This window comes from Pseudorasbora parva, chromosome 6 (genome assembly GCF_024679245.1).
Source record: "Pseudorasbora parva isolate DD20220531a chromosome 6, ASM2467924v1, whole genome shotgun sequence".
Lineage (NCBI taxonomy): Eukaryota > Metazoa > Chordata > Actinopteri > Cypriniformes > Gobionidae > Pseudorasbora > Pseudorasbora parva.
The window spans coordinates 28,251,573-28,258,990 of record NC_090177.1 but is presented as its reverse complement, the minus strand read 5'-3'; the positions used below and the strand labels follow the sequence as shown (position 1 = coordinate 28,258,990).

Sequence of the window (7,418 nt, the reverse complement as noted above, 5' to 3'; positions counted from 1 at the left end):
ACACACACACACACACACACACACACACACACACACACCTATAGAAAATAATTATTCATAAAAAACACATTTGTTATGATAATGTTGACATTTTTAGCCAGAGTTATTACAACACTTTTTGATTCTTAATTTCTGATCACTTGTTGCAGAGCTTTTGTGGTGGAGCAGGGCCTACAAGGCAAAGTAGCAGCCACATTTGTGTAAAAAAATATATATATATAGTATTAAGGGAAAACCTTATAATGATTTTGTTACTACTAATGCATCAGTTAATAAATATTTAAGTTGTGTAATTACAATTTAGTTTGAACATTTCTGCAGGATCTGAAATGTCCACAGACAGGGGTGAGCACTGAGGATAGGGAGCCCACAGTAGCCTCTGGAAGTGGTACAGTGCCATGGATGAAGCCCTCCATCACTTCACCTGCCCTAATTGCCTCATTTGGCCCAGATGTTGCTGTGGTCTCTTCATCCTCGGTGAGCCCAGAGTCAGCAAGAGCTTCTAGAAAAAGACCAAAAGTGACTTACAGTGCACTTATTACAGGGACGATCCCCCTGGAGCACCTGAAGTAAAGAGCCTTGCTCAAAGATACACTGGTGGTGACGGCAGCGGAGATCCAATCAGAAACTTTCTGCTTATCAGTGCAGTGCTTTAGCCCACTACACCAGAAAAGTCATAAAACTACAATAAAAATTAGCATGTAATTGTAAAAATATTAAATTAAATATAGCAAGAAATGGAATGCTGACAACATGAATTGTTAACCGTTTTAATCTGTTTAAATATTTTACAGGTAGTCATGCTGACGGAGAGCAGACACAGCGCAGTCAGATAATCCCGCAAATGTTCTGCAACTCTTGCTTGGGGGTTGTGGGGTTTGGGGGCTGTCATCATTGTGTTCCTCATCCTCTGGATCAGTGATGTCCCCGTTGAGAAGAGCAGCAACGTGGGACGTGATGGTCAAAGACAGACGAAGGTGTTCACGTGGTCAGCTGCTTCATTAAAATAAAGCCGTGGAACTGGTACAGCTGTGTTGAGACTGCAGCAGATGTGGCGTTCACCGCCTGTAAATGGGTGATCGTTAGAACAATACGTTTGAATAAAGCTTTGTTTCATGTGTTGTTGACTTCTATTAATTTATTGTGATGTTTACTTGTATTCATTCTTTTACTCATTTATTCATGTTTCCTATTGTTATCAGTAAATAAAATATATTAATTCATGCATTAATTCATTGCTTGACTGAAAATGTATATGTATTCATGTCGGCTACATTTGTGGAGTGTGTATTCATGCGTCACTGTCATATGACAAATTGCATTTTCAGTAAAAAAAAGTAATATAATTAAGTAATGGTCAGTTTTTGTCTTTATTATTATAAGTGTTAGTAAGTACGCTCGTTAAGTAAGTACTTATTGAAATTGAGTACCTACTCAAGAGAGTATGCGGTTTCAAACGCAGCCACAGTGTCCAGGCAGACATGGAGGAAGCCGAATGACTCAGGGACACAATGAGCAAACTCAAACTGTGAGGCGATTCAGAGACAGGAACAAGTTAGAAACTTGAACAGCCTGAAACCACTGTACCCGCTGGAACACTGAACAAACTGTTATGATCTGACAAACAGGAATGTGTGGTGAGACAACATATAGGCAGGTGAAATGAGGTGCAGCTGGAGGTGATAATGAGAGGTAGTAATCAGTGCCCATGCTTCCAACACAACCACACACACACAGAGAGATTGAGAGTGAATTCATGAACCGTGACAAAGGTAAGATCACCTTTCTTGGGAAGTAATGCTAAAACTGCTCGTTCACAACTTTTAGACATCAAACCCATGCTATATATATATATATATATATATATATATATATATATATATATATATATATATATATATATATATATATATATATATATATATATATATATATAATATTTTAGTACTTAGAAATAAGCTAATTTAATTGTGCTTGTAAAATTCAACCAGGAAGTCCATCTAAACATGGGGGTACGACCTGAAGCAAGTCCTAATAATGCAGCACTTAATTTCACAAAAGTCAAAGTTTGCTTTATCTTCAGTGGTTAAACAGGGAAGATCCTGAATTTCCGCCTTTATACTATTAGCATTCAATGATCCCAACCATAAAGTCTCCAGAAGAAGAAATATAAAAAAGAAAGCAGACAAGAAAAGCATATTTACCATAGTGAATTGTTTGTTTGTTTGTTTGTTTGTTTTTCCTCTTCGGCCTAATTTTATTTAGTTTAAAATGCTTCTGCTGTGAAAGCTCCTCATGACTACGATGTCTCCTTGTCTACATAACAGATGCTGCAAACTTTTCCAAATCTGGAAGAAAGAAAAAAAAAGAGAGAGAAAAAAATCACTTGAACTTTTACCCAACCAATACACCTATATAGGTCATTTGTCACTTCCTTGAAATATGACCCATGGGAGCGTTTACAAAAGTTGTGCCCCATATCGACGATATTTTAATTCATGAAATACGATTTTTTTTTATTAAAGTTGTTGATGTAAAGTTGTTGCTCCTACTGGCAGCAGGACACTTTCATTTTAAAGCATTTTCCCCTTTATCTGTGTACTATTTCAGGTTTTGCATAGCATACTTGGTAAAGCATTGCACTATACAACAACATGGGATCATGCAATCGTGAGTTCGATCCCAGGGAACACAGGTGCTCATAAAGTTTGTATGCTCTATATATCACAGGGTAGGATTAGGGATGGGGTGGGTGTAGTTGTAAATGTAAAAAAAAAAAAATATTTCTAAACGGAAATATGACAAATGGTGGTAAAAAGTCCACACATTGCATTAAAATGAACACGAATTTTGATTGGTAACGACAGTCATACGTCATTCCATGACGTTAGACGTAACACGACATTGTCATTATTTTTACGCCAGCTAGAGGGCGCATGACTTTAAAACGTAAATATAGGTCGTAATAAAGTGCTAGAAAAACGACCTATAGAGTTGTAGTATTTGGAGGACAGTTTGTTTTACCCTATCTTTCATCAAGAATCTCACTTATTTGAGCAACTGTATACAAATCTTCTTTCATCACTTTTGACATCTCCTTCAAACCATCCAGCTCATCTACTGAGCCTTCCTGCTTGTACTTCGGTCACATTCTCACTATTGACCACGTCTTCAATAAAATTAATGAAATGCCTTCCAATAGCATAACTACATCAAGCTTGCTCACCTGCAGCATCACCATCACATTTCTGTTGACTGGGAAGGCCTTTGTTGTGTCATTGTAATTGATTCTAACTGGACTTGAATTTTTCCATATCATGTCAATTCTTTAGTAAGTTACTTTAGTAGCCGGAGCCTAAAGGATTCACGGGCACAAACATTTAATAAATTAATCCAAATTCCGCTTTCTGTCAGCCGGATCACGTAATGCTCTGTTTTCAAAAACACTACAATAGGCTTGTTCATTTGTAATGCTTAGAGGAAAATTTTCAAAACAATTCTCCCACCAACAGGAGTACATCCTCCATGCGAATGCCAGGTTCAGCCACAAACCTGCAACTATTTCGCTTCGACAGGTGGGTGTTTACCTGTGCAGGGTCAGACGTCATACAATCACAACAGGCAAATAAATGTACAGTCACAGTTATTTATTGCAAAAACTGACCAAAAAAAGTATAGAAGTATTAACTCATGTTGGATTCCAAGTCTTCTGAAGTCATACGATATCTTCATGTGATGAACAGAGTTGATCTTAATGTTTTAGTCGTTGAAATGATGATCGCGCTCCTTTGTGAACAGAACACACACACACACGCACTCGTTCATTCATATTTCTAATTTCAAATGATACACAAGGCAAGTGACGCGATTGGTCACAAGACACATGAGAGCCAATGGCATTTTACAATCAAAGCTGATGTAATGACGCAATTTGATCACGAGACACACGACAGCCAAAAGCCCTATTCGGACAGGATTAGATTAACATGGGGACGTCGGGGTAAAGTCATTTTACCTCAGGACGTCTGTAATATTAATGGTCAATTCGCACGGGATTAAGACATCTCAGTAAAACTAGCAGAAGTGGGAGGAGTAACTCACTTTACACACCACAGTTAACCTCCGTGTCGTCATGTGTGTATGACGTTGCTGTTATCACGTGAGCAAACACACGAGCACCAGTCTGAACATACAATATATGTTTGTTTTAATAAACAGTTAGATCCAGTCTAATGATTCTGATTGGATTGTGTTGGTAATAGACACTTTCCTAGAGCTAAAATAAGTGTTGTGCCTCTAATCAGTGCTTTTGACCTTATTTTTATTTTAAATGATATGCGGAAAATACTGGAGGTTTGCCACAGAGTTGTCCCTCCACCTACAACGCAACTGAATGCTTCAAGCACCTCAAAGCTCGCAAAATGTGTTTTTTAAAAAACTTTTAAAAAGGAAATTATGGAATTTTACCTCACATTTTTACAACGGGTCTATTCGAACGGGATTAGTATTACCCCAGGTCATTTTTCCGGACCTTTTTACAGAAGGTAATAGTCTTTACTGACATTGTAATCTTTACTGACATTGTCCGTAATGACTACCGAGATGGCACATTCGGACGGGACTAAAATCACAGAGAACCTCTGGTAATAATTACTTTACCCCCACGTCCCCATGTTAATCTAATCCAGTCTGAATAGGGCTATAGACAGTAAAAGAAATGGACAGAGCTATCCCATTGACTTCAACGGCGGAAAATGAGGCCAATCAGAGGCACTCACTTCCTGATGGCTGAGCGAACTGCACAGGCTCAGACTGAGCTTGACGACAGAGATGTGACGTAAGCAACCTGTCTGACAGTTGTAGGTCTTCTAGTAGTTGTGGAAAGTGAAATCTGAATCACGTTGTTTAAATATTTTCTCCCGTTGCTTTTGGCTCACTATCGGCTTCTCCCCATTCTTCTCCCTTGACTTTATCGGACTTTATGTCTCCACGTCCCCCCCGACTGCCTCATAGACAGTAAAAGATTGCTTCTGAGCATCTCCTCCTGTCTATACGGTAATATCTCAACGTTAGCCTATTTTTACAAAAACAGCTTCTACGGGGCGATAGTGTAAGATACAAGGTAATGGAGCCTTTTATGCATTGTCGTGTTTCTTTAGAAATAAACAATGGACAAATGGAGTCTTTAAACATCTCAGATGTAAAGTTATTCACTGTCAAAGTGACTCAAAAATGAATGGGAGTCAATGGGATGCTAACAGCAGGTGATGGCTTGGTTAGCAATGGCCGCCCCTATGGGTGGAACGCTTTCAGAGTGCTAGATTACCCCCTTGACGACAGCCAATGCTGTCAAACCTGACCTGACGTTTCTTCCGGCGGCAATATTTGAAATGTATTATTAATATTCAGCAGATGGACTCGACGCTTTTGGGGATTTTCTTCACACAAATCAATCATTTGGCCTCAGAACACTTGGGATATTTGTACTTTCTGAATAAATTATGCATGCAGTCGTATCTGCCTGTTATATCCTGTTTTTTTTATAATACACAAATGGGTAGGTTTAGGGAAGCGTTTGAGTTACGCGTTCAAAATGTATCTGAATATGTGTGTGTGTCCACAAGGTAAATGGATTTATAAACATACATACTAAATTGTTTTTTTGAAAATGTAAAAATGCAGAATGTTTCTTGTGATTGGTAGGTTTAGGGGCTGTGTGTGTGATGGGTAGGTTTAGGGCCTGTGTGTGTGTGTGATGGGTAGGGGCAGTGCAGGGGGATAGAATGAAACGGCGTTGATAAACACACTAAAAAGCGATTATGCGTCTTGATAGCGCGCCAAAAGGGCATACAAATTGGCGTCTCATACATACACTATTTCATGAGATCAGTCTGGGAATGGAGAAAAAATATTACCACTTAGCGCCTCCGGTGGACGTTTCACCCAAAAAGTGCAGGCAAACGTACGTGGAGGTACATATTTTGGGTGTTGCAAAAATGTAGGCAGAGTCACGTATTTCCAATAAGCCTGGGTTGGTATACAATGTCAGTGAAATGCTTTGTCTAGGCTTTTAATCTAGTACAGTATACACAGTTTAATGCATATACAAATTATGTTTGCAATGCTATACTGCTCTTGTACAGTATTAATACTATGGTAATATACTACAGGGTGTCCGCGGGGTTTTAAAAAGTATTAAAAAGTGATAAATCAAAATTGTCAAATTTAAGGCCATTAAAAGTGTTAAATGTGGTCTCAGAGGTATTATTTTTTTCCAAATTAGGTATTATTTTTTCAGACTATCAGGTGTCCTATTCTGATTGAAATTCTATCTGCGTTTGCATTAGTTCGTTTAAATATGGGCTTTAGCTCAGAACACTGCGCGCTCAACAGAAGTGGGTGGCTTACGTTTTATTTTAGACTTGCTTCAAGGCATATCTTCAACGACTATCCTCATAAGAGCAACCTTAAATGATTTATATAAAGTCTAAAATTAACAAAAAGAGCTGTGAGAGAATGAGGCGCGATCCATAGACAGTAAACAGTGGGATCCGCGTGTGTGTCTGCTCTTAAAGGGACAGCAGCCAATAAAGCTTCCTGTCAGTAAAGTTAAAGAACAAAGGGAACAGAGAAAAGAACTCGCTGCTCTTGACTAAATAACTTTTGTAGCTTTAATAAGGATTGACTATTTAATTTATAGTTTATGCAGTGCAGACTGCGTATAACTTTGATAACTTTATTAAATTTCTGTATATTTCCTAACTGTTCAGACAGGAAGGGCAGGAGTAAACATGACATTTATTATGGGTTTATGTTAGCATTGTTTTAAGTTTACTTAAATTAAAAACTGTTATATTTTTGAAGCCTAATAATAAATGTAAAAAAAAAAATTCAGTTGCTGCATTAATATCAGATAGGCTACTGGCCTTCATTTATAAAAAGATGCCATTTAAACAAGTATTTGAAATATACTGTCTTGATGTTGTTTCTACATTATTTGATTAACTGTGAAATTATTATATTAAAAAATATATTAAAAACGTACAATTTATTTTTTTTATTGCGATTAATCACAGAAAAAATGTGTGATTAATCTAGTTAAAGTTTTTAATCGATTGACAGCACTAGTTTTTAGTATTTTGTTAAATTCAGCAACTTATCACAGTTATAGAAATGTAATATTTGGCTCAGGTTTTGTTGTTGGAAAAAAAACACTAAATAATTTAATTGCTGAATTACCCATTATTAATTGAAATCAAATGTGTATGCAGTAATGCTTCTCCTTAACCAACCTTTGTGAATGTTGAGATCTATTTTACTGTATCAGAATAATAACTTATAACAGATTTCCTCCTGGTGTCGATTCTAAATCTATTCTTTTTTGTATGTTATATTTGTCAAAATCTGTGTAAATAATA

General features: G+C 37.2%; 1 long non-coding RNA gene across 1 annotated transcript; it reads right to left on the bottom strand.

Annotated features, from left to right (window-relative positions):
* Positions 1-756: 756 nt before the first annotated feature.
* Positions 757-1,602, bottom strand: LOC137079358 (uncharacterized). The gene is made up of 2 exons (XR_010905469.1): positions 1,435-1,602; positions 757-1,065 (listed from the first exon to the last, which is right to left on the bottom strand). It is a non-coding gene; the product is annotated as an uncharacterized lncRNA (long non-coding RNA).
* Between the last annotated feature and the right edge of the window lie 5,816 nt (positions 1,603-7,418).